This window comes from Vigna unguiculata, chromosome 10 (assembly GCF_037176805.1).
Source record: "Vigna unguiculata cultivar grain cowpea cultivar isolate G323 ecotype 2 chromosome 10, ASM3717680v1, whole genome shotgun sequence".
Lineage (NCBI taxonomy): Eukaryota > Viridiplantae > Streptophyta > Magnoliopsida > Fabales > Fabaceae > Vigna > Vigna unguiculata.
In genome coordinates this window covers 3,317,658-3,336,597 of record NC_140801.1, presented here as the reverse complement: position 1 = coordinate 3,336,597, position 18,940 = coordinate 3,317,658, and positions in this window count along the sequence as shown.

The window sequence follows — 18,940 nt, the reverse complement described above, 5'->3', positions numbered from 1 at the left end:
CTTTGTAATACTTTTTAATCAATTTTAAATTTAAAATATGCGTTTAATTTTTATTTTCAGTACCAAATTATTATTGCTTTTAAATTAAATTCTTAAGCAAATATTTATTTTTATTTTGTCTTTATTATTATAAAAATGTATAGTCATACTTTTATTACATAAAAAAAAAAAAAACACACACACACACACACACATATATATATATATATATATATATATATATATATATATATATATATATATATATATATATATTATATTATATGTGTATGTTTTTTTGTTAGTTTTTCGACAATTAATCCGATGGTTCTAGCACTTACACATTATAAAAATATAGAATTTTATTATTTGCTTGAGAGAGAAAAAAAAAATCTTCTGTCAGTTTTATTTTAAGAAAAATAAAAATCAAAGAGGACTAAAGGAAAAATGAATTTAAATTATTAATGAATTCAACTCATAATAAAAAATGTGAGACTAGTAAATACGCCATAGTAATATTCTTAAAATATATTTAACTTGCATAAATTTAAATTATATAAAAGTTTAATTTTATCTTCAAATAAAATACTAAATAGTGATAAAAAATTATCATCCATCCTCAACACTTTATGTAATTATCATCACGAATAAAACTTTTGTTTACATTTTTTTTTCTTCGCTACCTATTAATTAATTATTTTAATGTATTAATTTTATTAATTTTTTTCTTAAGTAAAATTAGAGTATTAAAATAATTCTTGTACTATTATTATTTACGTAAATCTAAATTAAATATTTATTTCAATAATTTTTTTAGGATTAAATATGTTTTTGTTTCTTTAACTTCTAGTGAAAATTAGAATTAGTCTCTTTCAAAACTTTGACCAAATTTAGTCTCTCAATTTTAGAAATGCATTGATTTAGTCATTTTAACCAAATTTTGTTGAATTTATTTTATGTTTCAAACGCGTTTCATGATAGTATTTGAGTTGTTTACACTATTTGACAGATCTTGCACTTCAATGTTAGTTGAAAAATGTGTTTGAAACATTAAATAAACTTAACTAAATTTTTAAAAAAAATCTGAACTCACGCATTTATAAAAATAAGGAACTAAATTAATCAAAAGTTTTGAAGATAAATTAATTCTAATTTTTATGGAAAGTTAAATGACAAAAAAGATATTAACCAATTTTTTTATATCATTAATAATTGGTTTTTTTTTTCATTTTTATCTTTTAAACATTATTTAAGTTAAAATTTCCTGTCATACATAAATATTGCTACTCACCAAAAAAATCGAATAAAAAATCAAACTATATAAAATTTGCTAATCAATTTATTTTTACACTTACAAATACAAGGTTTCCTAATCGTTTTTGTAGATATATAAAACCAAGTCGAGGAATCTTAATTTAAGTTTAAAGTAAATTGAAAACACTTTATACACTAAAAAAAAAAATTAATGGAAGTTATTTTGCAGGTTACAAAAACCTCCACAGGTAAACATGAAATAGGCAGATTATGGTGGGTTCTCTAAAAGCTAATGATAGTGGAGGTTTTTAATTTTATTTTGACTTAAATATACATTTGATCCCTATTTTTGTCAAAATTATTCAATTTGGTCCCTATTTTCGTTGTTTGATCAATTTGGTCTTCATTTTTGTAAAATTGCATTCAATCGAGTCCTTTTGGCAAACAGTGTTAAAATTGTTAACGAAACAGTGATACAGTGGAACTATTTGGGTTACGTGTCAAATTTTTGGCAGTGACATTGGCATAGTGAAATTTTATAGTCGTTGTAGGTTTAAAAGTTAGTGAAATTGATTTAGGGAAGAAATTAGGGTTTCAAGCAAAACTATGACCAGCAAGAAACTTGTGCACAATCCAATTGATGATTCTGAATTCGTGTTTGAGAGGTATGTCTCGTCACCATTCGTCTTCCTCCTCTTGTTGTAATAGTTAGGGGCAACTAAGTTGCGGTGGGTCTCATATTCGTGGTTCCAAGGGTATGGGTTTAATCCCCGTTTGCAAATGTGGAGAAGTTGCAATGCTTCGAGTGGCAAGAACTTCGAAGAATAATGGTAGACAATTTTGGGGTTGTTCTAAGTTTAAGAGTGCTGCTTCTAGTGATATGGTGTGGTGTAACTACTTCAAGTGGTGTGATGAAGAATTATATGATGAAAGGGATGGTATTATAGCCCAGCAAAGGATGAAGATTTATGAATTGGAGATTTCTGTGAGGGCTATGAAGAAAACGATCCAATTTTTCTTAGGATTAGTTATTGTTGTTGTTGTAATCTTTATAGTAATGGTGCCAATAATGTTAAAAATTCAATGTGTTTAGGTGTGGACGTTGCTTTGTGGGTGTTGAAGTTATGAATGTAAAAAAAAACAGTCACTAACTCTGCATTGTAATTTATGAATGAAGTTATGAATGTTAGTTGTGTTGTCGATGAAGCAGGGTTGAGTAATTTATATTTTGTTCTACATGAATGAATCTTTATGTTCGTTTAAGTTGTTTAATCTGGTCCCAACTTTGGTTAAAAAAGGTTCATTTAAGTCCCTATTTTCGTTTAAAATGTTCAATTTGGTCCCTATTTTAAGTTTAAAATGTTCAATACAGTCCTTGTTTTCGTGAAAATTAGTGTAATGGAGTCTGTAATTTTATAGGACAACCTGCCAATCAGAAGTGCAAAATATAGCAAAATATAATTCAATCCATATTTTGGTTAGACAACCTGCCAATCACAAAAGCCGAAATGGCAATCACAACTACCAATTCATTGATTTTAAAACTTGGATTTTCTCTTAAGTTTGTCTCCAAAGTCCACTTAGAATTGATTATATCAATGGTAAATTCCCTACTGCAAATATGAACATCAACAACTTTCCTTAATTGCCAATTATGATGGGAAGTCAACAACGCACAATAAGCTAACCATGGACAGTTTCCTTGGGCCCTCATGCATCTCACCCTAATTCTATGTTTATCATTTTTCATAAATCTGATATTTCTGCCACCATGAACTGCATATTTTCTAACAACATCTCTAAAGTGTTCCTTATCAAGAAAATATGTTCTCACATCCCACTTATAGTATGCCATGAATTTGGGCATGACAAACATCCCAAATACATCTCGTGTGGTATCATCATCTTGTGATTCATCTGACTGTCACTGATTATCACTCAACAATTCACTTGACTGCCATTGATCATCGGAAAGCCCTCTATCAATGTGTTTTCGCACATCCCCCCTTTCCTCGCATTCACTTTGATTCTCTTCCTGAGTTATACCAACTTCAACTGCCACAAAACCCACATCATTATCAAATTATTTATGTCCCCCATTACATTAACAGGAATATCAACAAATTCCTCATCCTCAGTCTCCGAATCAACCCAACTATGAACCTCAGCCTCAATATCAACCTTAGTTTCAAACACCCCCTCCTGACCTCCTTGACCACCCAAGTCTGCATGAACTCATCCTCATGTTCACCTCCTAACTCATCCTCGCCTCCACCTCCCAAGTTAGACTCACCTCCACCTCCAGACTCACATCCACCTCCCAAAACAAGTTCATGCTTACCTCCATCTCCCAAAACATCTTCATCCTCACATCCACCTACCAAATCAACCTCATTCTCACTTGTACTTACAGTAGCCCGATCCTGACCTCCATCTCCCAAGTCAGCCTGATCCTCACATTCACCTCCCAAGTCAACCTCAGTCAAACCTTCACCTCCCAACACAACCTCACTCATACCTGCACCTCCCAACTCAACATTAACTTCAACAATTGCATATTCCAAATTACTTTCTACATCATCATCTACAACTACTACTTCTGACACAATGTGGACCACAAACAAATGGACTTCTCCAGTACGCTTAGCAACGTTAACCATATTAATTGACCCATTATCATCATACAACAGTTACAATCGTCTATCTACAACATACCACAACTTTTTAACAGCTAAATAACCCATAGATTTAAGTGTGTCTAACACCTCAAAATACCCCCATGTGTCTGGGTCATATGACCAATCATCAATAAATCCAGCCACATATAAAAGCCCACCATTCTGAACAAAATGTCCACCATGGTGGACCACAACCTTGAATCTCTCGTCACACATCTAAAAGCAAAAATAAAATAACATACTATCAATTAAACAGGAGACCAAAACTGAAAAACACATAAAAAAAGGGGAACATAAGGGGACCACCGAAACATAAAAGATTAACACTCTCCACTATCGAAAGTGACAACACAAACAACAAATCAATGCAAAAGTTACACTTTACAACCCACCACAATTAAACGGGGGACCACAACAAAACTATAAAAACTCACCGCAAACCCACCGCAAATGATACCACATTAAACCAATATTGACAATTAACTAACCTCGTTGACGCTCCAATCCTTCAAACTGCTCCAAGATGAACTTCGTCCACAAACCTTGTTGAATGTATCGAAGTAGGATGCAGCAGAAGAAGATTTCAGAAAATATTTCCCCCCTTTCTCAAGAACCCTAATTTCGATTTTGTGCCTAAGAACCCTAATTTTTCCCCTTTCTATCGCTGCACAATTAACCCTCGCTACACTTAATTACTTGAATGTTGCTTACCCACATTTTTACCTTTTTAATTTAACATAATGGCCTTATTTTTTTTTCTGAATTGTTAAAATTAAATAAACAATATGCCAACAAAAATGCATAACGAGCCAGGTCAGCTATACAGTTCCACTGTGTCACTATTTTGTTAACAATTTTAACATTGTTTGTCAAAAGGACTTGATTGAATGCAATTTTATAAAAATAAGGACCAAATTGACCAAACAACGAAAATAGGGACCAAATTGAATAATTTTGAAAAAAATAGGGATCAAATGTATATTTAAACCTTTTAATTTTTAAAGAGGTTTATGCCCTCGACAAATTACATTACATTTTTCAGAAACTCATTCCTTCCCAAATCAGAATCCTCAATCGCGAAGTTAGTTTCCACGCATGAGAAAAACTAAGTCGCGATTCAGCTTCGTTGCAGCCTCCATTGTAGCCCTCTTTGTCACACCCTCTCCATCACGCCCTCTCCATCACGTCCTCTCGTAGTTGCCTGAGTAGCTCCGCGCGATTCAGCTCCGTCGTAGCCTCCATCACGCCCTTTCCGTCACGTCCTCTCATAACGGCCTTAGTAGCTCAACGCGATTTAGCTCCCTCGTAGCCCTCTCTGTCATGTCCTCTTGTCATGACCTCAGTAGCTTAGCATGATTCAGTCTCCGTCGTAGTCTGAGTAGCGAATAAGTCATTTCGCCATTCAACTCTGTCACACCATCTCGGTGACACCGTATCCGTCACGTCGTCTCTATTACTTCATCACTACGTCATTTGTGGTTGTACAAGTGGCTTTTGTACAAAACCTGAGTCAAGGTACACCTGGACTTATTCTATTACTTGAAGGTACGAAAATGTTACTCATGGTCCCAAAGTTAGTAGACATTCTGAGAAGCATTACATTTCTATTTTTAGCCTTTTTCTCTAATTAGAATTAGAGTTTCAATTGGTAGTTTATATTGATTTTCAATGAAACCTTTATTAGGATGATTGACGAGTTGTAAATGGCAGGATAGACTTGCAATAGTGTCTGTGGTTATGGAACTGTTTCTACTATAGTGCTTGTCCTTGATGTATAATATGTCATTTTTAATTTTAAGTTTACTTTGTTAATTCAATCTTCCATTGCTAGTGCATTTCTTTGATTGGATTAATGTCTCTACTGTTTGGCTTTAAACATGGGGTGTTCTCCTTTCTCAGTAGGTATGAATTTTCCTTTTGTGGTGTTTAAGGTTATTCGTAGTGTGTACAACTAGTTGGTTGAGTTAATTAGTAAAGGCTGTGTGTTCATTGTTTAATTGATGGGTTAATAAACATTTGATGCAATGAAATTTTTTATTCTTTTTGCTTGTTTTCTAAATGAGGATCTTCTTTTTGGGTTGGGTTGATTGGAATAAATTTTGATGTAATGTCTTAGATATTCTTGGTGCCATTTTTTTCATCATAATTGATGTTTTGTTTTGCTAACTTTGGTGTAAATTTTTTTAGGATGGTTAGTGTGTCAAAACTCTTATTTGGATCGAAAAAGAATGCTAAGTGTCTAAAGAATTGAATTTAAGCTTTGTCCTTGTGATATATTATAAATGGTAGGCTAAACTTCTAATAGTTTGAGGCTATCGAAGTATTTCAGTTGAGGGTGCTTGCTAGATGACAGAGTAAACTTCATGTAATGTGATTTTCTAGTGTACTTTGTTTATTCCATTACGAGATTGGATTAATGTCTGTATCATTTGGTTGATATCAACCAATATGGACTATAAATATTTTTTCTTCCAAAAACAACATCTGGTGTTTGCTTTGATAAATTTCTGCCTAATCTGGTACATTGATACATTGGTATATACACTCATGGAGACATTAATTGTTTGAACTTAATTACTTTTTAATTTAAATATACATTGTCTATGTATCCACTTAATTATTGGTTGAGACATGTATCTACTGTTAGTGCATTCATCACCAAACATTTAACTGTTGTTAGTGCATTCACCACCAAATATATATATATATATATATATATATATATGTATATATATATATATATATATATATGTGTGTGTGTGTGTGTGTGTGTGTGTGTGTGTGTGTGTAGTCAGAATTGATCCTGCAATTTCTTAAGTGTGAATATGATTCCTTTAAAAAAGTTAGCTAATGGTGAAAGTAATCTTTGAAGCTATTTTGTTTCTTTTTGGGGTTCTTTTCTTTTACTTTATGTTTTGGTTGGGATAGAAGGTGTGTGTATTTCAGGATGAAGTAGGAGCAGTGGTGTAGTTGTCGTTGCTACAATGCAATGCTATGTTGAGACGATTAGGTGTGATATGTGGCAGAGAGATAAAGTGGAGTAATTTTAATTTGGATGAAAATGAGACCAATGTGGATTTTGGAATGTGAATAATATATTATTCTCTTATAAGAGCATTCTTTCACTGTTGGAACCATATATATATATATATATATGTATATATATGTATGTATATGTATATATATGTACATATATATACATACATATATACATATACATACATATATATACATATATATATATATGTATATATATGTATGTATATGTATATATGTATGTATATATATGTATATATGTATGTATATGTATGTATATATATGTATATATATATACATATATATACATACATATACATACATATATACATATATATACATACATATATATATATATATATATATATATGTGTGTGTGTGTGTGTGTGTGTGTGTATAGTGCTATCACATGACCTTTTAAACAATGGGTAAGGCAAGAGGTAACTGGAGAAACTTTATTTGCATTTGAGAATTTTTATAAAAGTGTGGAAAAGATATATGATTTGTTTAGCTGCTATTGTTCCTTAAAGTCACGATCTTATAAGTGTTAGTGTATTTTATAAAATACTCATTGCCATTTTGTTCAGGTATCTATTTCAATGGATTAATCTTGGATTTTTAAGCCTCGAAATACAATTGAATACTTAATTGGTTTAAAAAAATTCTTAGATTTTGCTTTTGAGAATGGGACTGTTTGAGATATAATTAAATGCCCATGTTCCAAATGTGGGTTTATGAAATGGAAAACTAGAGGCATAGTTGAGGAGCTATTGAACTTGGATTTAAAATTTAGTTACACCTAATATACCATTATATAGCCATCTACAATATATAAAACTCGCACTTAACTTGATTTACACAAAATTTTAGTGGCTTTAAAATTTAAACGATCATACATCTTAAACTCAGACCACATATTCACCATGATTATCATTTTACCTTTTACTTGTAGGTATGCAATTTTTATTCTTAATGTTCTATTACTTCATTCTTTCATTTCAATCATATTTGATTCATGTATTTTCACCACATTTGTTTAAATTATCTACAAGGTTATCAAATGAATAAACCTTAAAACATATTTTCACAACTAATGTTAATGATTTATATAAGGTTATCAAATGAATAAACCTCAAAACATATTTTCACAACTAATGTTAATGATTTATATGCAGGCAAATACAAGGGCTATATCTAACGTAGGATCATTTTATTATCAATAATGGTTTTGTTGCCTTGTTCCACATACTCAATTGGATTAGAGTCTCATAACAGATATATCAAGCGAGTTACCTTTTTATCTAAATAATTTAAAGTGGGACCAAGAAAATTTGTAGTGAAAATATTATTAGATATTGACTTTCCAAAGGGTCATGTTGGAATCAAGAGTTTTGACATTGAAGTAGTTGATCAAGATGGTAATTTTGTAGCTTTGTATGAAACTTACCTTCATCATTGGTTTGTTGTAAAATATATTGAGAATATTAACATTGTCACACTACATCAAACTCACAACCTTCGTAATGGTATCGAATACGAAAGAAATGATGGTGCATGCTTCCACATTATTGGGACTTGGGAGCATAATCATGAGGAACATCCTCAATCTTCTAGATCCTTTTGTAGTTGAATTATGTAATCCTACAAAAATAAAGCATGAGTTTAAAGAGAAATGGCTATTTAGCATCATGGTTATTGATACATGTGACAAACATGATAGAAAAGGTTGTATGGAGTGTAGATGTAAGCTTTTCAATATCCCAAATGACTTTTACAATGTCACAACGGGTATTAATGGTCAATTATTGTCTAAAAGTTATAAAGGATGACTTTTTTGTTGTCAAGATAACTTACGATGCAAATTAAAAAATGACTTCCATGGACCAATGATAAATCTTTCACTAAGATACAAAATAAGACGGGTTGATCAGGATGAACCCTAGGTACCTCTTAAGTTTTATATATTTGATTCAACTGGTCATGTAAGATCAAATGGTTTGACACCAATTCATGATTGTATGGTATATGATTTATCCAATATATACTATATACTTTACAAATGATAAAAAAACTTTTGAAACTCACTTATATTCCAAGCAAAAATATTGTGTTACTAATTACTTTATTTGTGGGTAAGTAGGTAATATAAATTTCTCAATTTGTTGTAGGCAGAGTATATATTTCCAAGAAATTGTGATAGTGACTCCCTTCATGTTAAGAAACCAAGCATCCCAATGACAAAAGATGGTTATCTAATATATGGCACTATTCATATGGACACAGGTGTTATCAATGGTACTTTATATGGACATGTTATATTTGATATTTTTTATTTTTGTTTTGTATCATCTATATTACGTAGATAAGTTTTTATATCTTTGTAATTGGAAAATTTAATGAATATTTTCTAAATTTATGTTTTTACTTAATTTAGGATGGAAGAGTTTTATGCACTTCAAATCCAAAATATGGAACTCGAAAAGAAGGAGGAAAGGAAAATGGTTACCTAGTAGGAATGTCAATTTGCTATCCAAAACTTGGTTCTACCAAGATTAAAGATGGAGAAGTTTTAACACTAGAATACATATATAAAAACAAGTTTCGTATCGGAGCTAAGGGACATTTTTAGATTTACTTGATAGAACAAATATTCAAAAAAGATTTGAAATTTTAATATGAAAGTTTGTATTTATCTTTATTAATAATTTATTTAATAGATAGTATAATTGTAATATGTAAATTGTGGTTCTAACTTATCAATATATATAATAATGTTGTTTTACTTTTGATCCATGGTTTGGTTTATGATTATGTAGCTATTGCCATGTGTCTTGTTGACGTGGGATTTAGTATATGTAATCATTTATCATAATCTTTCTTAGGTTCTCAATACACTAAAAAATTGTAATTTACCAATTTAGACTGTAATTTAAATGATATTGTGATATGAGGCAATATTTTTTTAAGAATAATTAAAGAATGGTGAAAAATGAATCGCAAAATGTTAGAAAATAATAATAATAATTATTATTATTATTATTATGATTATGAATAATAATAATAATAATAAGATAGATATTTGTATAAAAAAATATTGATCATGTAAAACAATTCTTATAATAAATAATAACAATATAGGATAAAATTGTAAATAGAGAAATTATTAGAAATATTTTTTCGGTTAAGGCATGCAGAGCATTGTCCTTAAAGAGAAAATATCTCCATTACATAAGACAAATAAACTAATATGCACTTTAATATATAAAAACTCCTAAGATGGATTGCGTGTAGCGAAGGGTCTTTGAGCTTTATCAGCACCAATGGTTTGAAAGATAATATAAATCAAGAGACCAAAAATAATTTTATATGGATTGTTGTGTTTGTGTTGCATTTCTAGATAAAAGAGAGTAAATAGTAATAAATAATAATTAATATTATTAAAATAAAATAATAATAGTAATAACTCTGATTCAAATACAATAAATCTAATAAAATTAAAAAATCTTCATCCATGAGCACTATTTACCCAAAACTAACCATGTATAAAACTATGAGTAACAATAGGATAATTTATTTATTATTTTTTAAAAATTATTCTAAATTTTTCTAATAATCCCTCATTATTTTTAAAAAAATTGAAATATATTTTGAAACAAAATATTGTACTTTAGGATAAATAAGCCTTATACCTAGTGCATATAAACTTCCACTTGAAAAAATGTTGGGATTTTTAATTGTCTTATGCTACATCCTTTGTAATATGGTTTTAATAAGAAAAACATACAACACCAGTGTTCATTTTAGGATCTAATAAATGGTTACGCGTTATGATCTTGTGCATGTATCTTATTTCGCGAGTGTCACTTAGAGACTTACACATGTCTCATAATGGCAACTCCACCATGACACTCGTTAGGTAAACCCTGAAAAGGTGTTTTGTGACTTACATTGCTACAATAATTATCATTGAGTTTATTAAAATGTATTTTCTTTAAAAAAAAACATAATAATGTGCATGCCTAAACCTTATTATTGTCACAATTCATAGTACACCTCATCACAGGAACAAAACATAACATTTATTGAAATTAATAGGTGTACTTTAGTCAAAAACAACTTTTATTATTACCCATTGACCTTCGTTCCATGAGATCACCATTCATGTGGATGGGTATCCACTGTTGTAACTAATTTATTGGCTTTAGTCTCATTCCCCTTGACGACTCAAGTATATGTTGAAGCATCAATACTTTGGTAAGCAGATCCACAATATTTTTTCTTACTTGACAAAGCCAAGAGAAATAATACCAAGAGTAATTAAATTTCTAACAAATAGGTGTCTCACTCTCAAATGATTTTTTTTAATTGTAATTTTTTCTAGAAACTTTAGATATAACAACTTGACTATCATAATGCATTGAAATAGGAAGTATATGCTCATTTAAAATTGGTAAATCATATATAAAGTTTTGTAAGAAATTCTGCCTCAGCAGTATCAATATCTAAAGCAATAATCTTTGCTTCCATGGTAGATTGTAAAATAATAGTTTGTTTAGTAGCATGATAGTGCACCTTCACTCAAAGTAAAAACATAACCAATAGTTCATTTTGTACCATCAAAATCAAGAATCAATTTGCATCACTATATTTTTCAACAACAATTGGAAATTGCATATAATGAATTCCATAATTAATGGTTATTTTCTCAATCTACCAATAGCATATGCAATATCTAGTCTAGATAAAATTTTCAAATGTAATAAGGAATCAATAATTTAAGAATATTTATGAGAAGAAATTGTAGAAAATTTTTGAGTGATTTTGAAAGTGATGACTTGAGCTCACTCCCAATTTGTAGTTTGTCAAAAAGATTATTCAAAAATAACCTTTATTGTTCCCGTTTTGACCAATAATATGAAATAAAATTGAAACGAATCACTTTATTTAAATTCTAACCCTAATGAACAATCTCACAAATAGATCAGTTTAATTTGCTTGTTTAAATTGATTGAAGATATATACAAACTTAATCACATAGGAAGTCTTTTTGATATAGAAATTAGAATTTTGTCAAAAGGATTATCCAAAAATAACCTTTATTGTTCCTGTTTTAACCAATAATATGAAATAAAATTGCAAAGAAACAATTTATTTAAATTCCAACCCTAATGAACAATCTCACAAATAGATAAGATTAATTTGCTTGTTTAAATTGATTGAATATGTACAAACTTAATCACATAGGAAGTCTTTTTGAGATAGAAATTAGAATCAAATGTGATAAGTTGTAAAAGCTTCAAAGAGAAATTTAAAGAAAGATAGACAAGAATGGTAGCAATATTTATATTGGTTTACTTTTTAAGAGCTACATCTAGTATAGTTTGTAACTTGAGAATAATGTTACACTAATCATTAAGATAGTAAAATATTACACATAGCACTATATCACAACAATACTTCTTGAACCATGTAAGAAGCCTACAAGAATATGCAAAACCCTATTGCATACCTTTGAAACTCTTCTAGAAAGATCAAAAACTTAACAAGACTTAAAGAACACATAACATGTGAAATGATTCACTTAGAACTATCACAAGTCCTTAGTTGAAAGCAATCTACACTACATTATCCAAAATCTCTTCAAGAACGTTTGATTCTTCTCACTTCACATAATACATCACTCAATTTAAGCTTACTCACGTTTCTAATGATTTTCTAGAAAGTTAAATCTTTATGTAAGCTCATTGTTATATAGAAATATTTTCTTATACATTCAACCAATTTCAAAGAAAAAACAATAAGTTAATTTAATTTAATTAACTCTTGATAGTTAAACTATATATTCATAATTTAATTAACTCTTGATAGTTAAACTATATGAATAAATCAAAATTAGAATCAATTAGTTAAAATATTCTTATAAAACATTCGAACTGTTATGAATTAATGAATTAATAATTCTCCATTGATTTGATACATTTACTCATATGATTCATTACTCTTTATGTAAATATTTGTATAACTACGTTGATTTGTTTCCTTTATGGAGTACATGGTGTTGCTCGTTATCCTCTATTCTCTATTGTCTCTTCTCTATTATCTATTATTCTCTCTGTTATTTGCTTTATTTCATAACACGTTATCAGCACGATGCTCCAACCAACTAAGGACTAATGAAAGTTTTTTCTCTCTAACGACAGTGCTCTGCGTGTCTCAATCCAGACTCTTTCTAATCATTTCTCAATTTATAATTTTACCTTATATTCTTCCTTTTGTGATAAGAATTGTTCGACTTTATCAATTTTTATCTCTGTCTTTTTTTATTTTTATTTTTATTATGATGATGATTATTATTATTATTAATATTAGTATTTTATGTGGTAGTTCTAAACACGCGAAACATGGCAAAATTTGGATTTGTGACCCCTGATATTATAAGGAAGAATTGCTTATATTGGATTTTAAATGTTGAAATACATTTAGATGCAATGGATATTAGGATACCATTAAATAAAGAAATAAAGCATCTAAGCAACAAATTTGCTCATGCGACAAAAATATTGTGAAAAAAGATTTCACAAATATTATGAATTTATTTCATGCATATGTATGGCGGGCAAGACAAAGCAAGAAAGCTTTTGATGAAAAATCATGAGATCTGCCTAATCTGCTCCATTCCTAGAAGTGAATGCAACAATAAATATTGTGAATTTATTTCATGCCTTTGTATGGTTGAACAAAGCAATGAGCTTTTGATAGAAAATCGTGAAACATGTCCAAATTGGTTCTGCTCCATTCCTAGAAGTGAATGCAGCAATAATGTGGCACAATAATGTGAAAAAGGGAAAAGGAAAATGTGAAAATATTAACAAAAAGATGAAAGTATATATTATCATTACGGTGGTAAAGGCCATTGGAGTTGTACTTATTGTACACCAAAGCATCTTACAAATAATGAGAAGAACATAGAAACACATTTTGCTTATGAAGATGTTGATTCTGATTATGGCCATATGGATGCTACTCATCTTGATATTATTTCATAACACGCCTGAAGCATGGTAGGCTTGTTAGTTCCAAAGACACGTTTGAAGCGGGGTAGGCCTATTGGTTCCAAAGATAAAAACTCTTGAATGAGAAAGGGAGCTAAAATGAAAAATGACCTAATCAAAAAGGTTGAAATCCCAAAAGATTCATTTGACATAATTAATTGTTCGATTCCAGAAGAATCTCAGGTACCTGAAATTGTTGAAAATGATGACATCTCAATAAATTATGTCATGAATCATATAATATGGAACCAAAATGAAGTTAACATTGATGAAACTTTTACTCATAACATAGCGATGAATGCTATGAATGACAATAAGGATAAATAAGTAATGATTATTGAAGATTGTCGGCAAAGAAAAGATTGGCCAAAATGAAAATATGCAAAGAAGCATAATTATATTTGCTTGCTAAACGAAAGGTTTTTGGACGTATAGTTCGCACATCTGAAGTTGTGAAACCCGTTGGGTACATATAGATTTTTACATAAAAATCAAATTAAGAATGATAAAATTGTTAGATACAAAGCAATTGGTTGCTCAAGGTTGTTCACAAAACCTTGTATTGATTTGTGAAAAAACATATTCACTAGTATTGGATGCAACAACATTGCAATATTCAATTATCCTAGTTGCACAACAAGGTTTGCATTTACATCTAATGGATAATGTTACAACCTATTTGTACGGTTTTTTTTAGAATCATATTTATATGAAAATCCCTGAAGGATTTTATTTGTCCAACAAGACAAATTCTAAATAGGGTTATTCAATAAAATTGAACATGTTCTTTTATTGATTAAAGCAATCAGGACGTGTCTGGCATAACCGTTTTATTGAGTACTTATTAAAAGAAGGATATATAAATGATCCTATTTGTTCTTGTATTTATATGAAAATATTCAAAAATGAATTTGCCATAATTATTGTTTATGTAGATGACATAAACATCGTTGGAACTCCTAATGAGCTCACAAAAGCAATTGATTACTCAAAGAAATAATTTGAGATTAATGATCTTTGAAGGGCAAAGTCTTATTTGAAATTAGAAATTGAGTATTTAAATAAAGGTATTTTTATACGTCAAGAGGCTTATATAATTAAGGTGCTTAAAATGTTCTAAATGGACAAATCATGTCCATTATGCACTTCAATAGTTGTGAGGTCATTAGATGTTGATAAAGACTTTTCTTAGACCTCAAGAAAATGATGAAGATCTTCTTGGTCCAGAAGCACCATATTTTAGTGTCATAGAAACACTAATATATCTTGCTAATTATACTCGATCTAATATTGCATTTACTGTAAATTTGTTAAGCAAGATATAGTTCTTTAACTACAAGAAAAAATGGTTTGGAGTAAAACATATACTTCGTTACTTTAAGGGTACTACGAATATGAGCTTATTTCATCCAAATGATTCAGATTCAGACCAATGGGTTATGTATATGCATGTTATTTTACATATTCTCACAATGTCACAATGGTTAATCACAAACAAGATGTTTGTTCACATGTGGTAGCACAATGGTTTCATGAAGGTATATGAAACAAACCATAGTAGCAACATCGTCTAATCGCACAGAGTTACGAGGAATGTTGTGAATATGTTTGGTCAAGGTCTATAATTCAACATATGCAAGAAACTTGTGACTATCCCCAACAAAGATGGAATCAACAACCATGTATGAAGACAATAGTGTATTGTTCAATTGAAAGGATGATATAAATATCCAAAAATTCATTCATGTGAAAATATGGTAAGTCTACTTATGAAGTTTTTGGCAAAAAGAACTTTTGAGCAAATGATTCACAAATTTGTACTCTATCACCTTAAGGATGTAAGTTTACATGAGGGGAAGAAATAGAATATGTGATGAACAATATTGTATTAAAAAATACAAAATGTTGTACTCTTTTTTCTTCACTAGGTTTTTTTTTATCCCAAAGGGTTTTTCCTAGTAAGGTTTTAACGAGACACATTTTTTTATCAATGGATACTCAAGGGGGAGTGTTATGAATTAATGAATTAATGATTGTCCATTGATTTGATACATTTACTCATATGATTAATACTCATATGATTCATTACTCTTTATGTAAATATTTGTATTAATTGCGTTGATTTGTTTTCTTTATGGAGTACATGGTGTATCTATAAATAGGACTCTTCCTATCAATAATAATATATAAATGAGTTGCTCCCTACACTAGTGCAGAATGGGGTTTTTAACTCGCCTTATAGGCCTCGGTTACTGCGGGACCGAAGCCTATAAGGAGGCGGTGGCATTTTTGAAATTATTCTCAGCATTTTGCCTCGGGTCCCATAACAACCGAAGCATATAACCAGTTTTATGCTTCGGTTCTCTACCAACCGAAGCCTATAACCCATCTGTGGCCCCCACATTTTCAAAACTGCCACTTTTTGGCCTCGGGTGTCAAAGGACCGAGGCCTATAATGGACGATTTGGCCTCGGGTGGAGCAGAACCGAGGCATATAACCTATCTGTGGCCCCCACTTTTCCAAAACTGCCACTGACAGCACACTTTTTGGCCTCGGGTAAAGCAGAACCGAGGCCTATAGCTTTTTCTGCCTCGGGTGTTTACAGAACCGAGGCCATATCCTCTATTTATGTTCCCAAATCGCGCGAACCCTCACTGTTCATCATCTTCTCTATCGCGACCTCTCCATCAGCGACCTCCGTCAGCCACATCTCCATCACCCTTTCCATCGCCGATTGCGCCTCCGTCCACGAAGTTTGGGTCGCCGGTCTTGCTCCGCCACCGAACAGCAGGCGAAAAGGAGGCAGCCACCGCGCCACCGTCGAAAAGGAAGAGCCACCGTCCCCCCACCGTCGCGCCACCGTCCAGCTCTGGTTGCGGCCTCCGTCGCGCCACCGTCGCGCCACCGTCGCGACTCTGTTGCGGCCTCCTGCGCGCCACCGCTGCGTTGTGCGTACGTCGCACCCCCTCCGTCGTGCATTCGTCGACCCACTTCGCCACGGTTCCCCACAGCCACCTTGCACTGCTGCTCCGTGTGACTGCTCCGGCGAGTATCTTGTGCCTTGTTCGCCAATTCTGTCCGGGGTAAATTCAAAACGTGTTATTTTTTTTTTCGTTTTGTATATTTTTTTATGATTTAGGTAATTGTTTTGCATTTTGATGAGATTTTTGGTTGATTTTTGCGTTTTTCTTTTGCTATTTTTACGGTTTCTTATTTATTTTATTACCTCTTATAGCTCTTGAAGACCTCAGTATCGTGGGTGTGCATCATCTTCCATTGTCATTCAATTTTCACGCTCCCAGGTTCTTAATTCTATTATTTTGTAAGATTTTGTTGTTTATTATGTATTAGTAATATGTTATATATATGTATATATGTGGTTTATTATTTACTTAAATATTTGTTTGATTTGTGAGTTAGCCTTAGTTTCCCGTTTGAGATTCAATACGAAAATTATGTATTGTTCCCGAATTTTCATGTTGAAAAAACTACCTTTTTTTAAAAAAATTAGATATAAGGGGATACAATACTAATAATTTAAATGTATTGAATCTTGAATTGTCCGATTGGACAGTTTAAGAAGATTAATCACTTTCTAGTAATTTATTAGGGCATATATATATATTTTAAAATAAAGATCTTAAAATTCATGAATATTTGTCAATTGTGTTTTGTATTGATCTTCGGGTGCATATTTGATTGTGGTTTATAATCACTTTCATTTCGTGTATCCTGAAGGCCAATGCGAAATGCTGGCAAAATTTCGTGAAATTTAAGATTTGTATTTTAAAAGTAATATGTACCAATCAAATAAAGAAAGTGAATCTTCTTAAATGGGATAGGGTCACACCTTCATTACGACATGAGCATTGATTCAAAGATTACTGAAATTAATCACGCAATTTCAGTATGGATCGAGATTGGATTAATTTACCACGTATTAGCACTGAGTATGAGAATGGAGTAGAGGAATTTATAAAATTTGCGCAACGTTATGAGGGGAGAAGTGATGATGAGGTGAAGTTCAGATGTCCGTGTGTCAACTGTTTGAATGCAAGAAAATTGAATGCAACTCAAGTTAGGGAACATCTTATTTGTGATGGTTTCCTTAAAAGTTATACAATATGGACATGGCACGGCGAATTAGTACACATTCCAACTATTTCTCGATCTGAATATCTTGCCAATTCCTCCATGAAAGAGCGACGAGAAGAGCGATGTGAAGAGCGATGTGAAGAGCGAGTAGAAGAAGACAATATAGAGGACATGATACGGGATGTTGGCGCAGAAGCTTTTGCACAAGCGCATGTGTATGAGACGATGTCTGCTGATGCGGAAACTCCGTTGTATGTTGGTTCAACTAAGTTCACGCGATTATCAGCGATTTTAAGACTTATGAATTTGAAAGCGACCAATGGTTGGACAGATAAAAGCTTCACAGAATTGCTCGTGCTCTTGAATGAAATTCTTCCCGAAGGAAATACTCTACCCACTCGAAACTATGATGCCAAGAAAATTCTTTGTCCGATGGGTATGGAGTATAAAAGGATACACGCATGTCCTAATGATTGCATATTATACAGAAAAGAATTTGAAGATTTGAAAAAATGTCCAAAGTGTGGGTCATCACGGTACAAGCAGAAAAGAAACAGTGAAGATAATGGTCAAATAGAGAAGGAAGGATCTGCTTTGAAAGTAGTCTGGTACCTTCCAATCGTGCCTAGACTTAAGCGTTTGTTTGCAAATCCTAAAGACGCTAAAAACCTTAGATGGCATGCAACTGAGAGAAGATGTGACGGACTCCTTCGTCATCCAGCTGATTCAATGCAATGGAAAAATATTGATCAGGAATTTCCCAAGTTCGGTGAAGAATGTAGAAATATTCGTTTTGGCTTAGCTACCGATGGAATGAATCCATTTGGTAATTTAAGTACAAATCA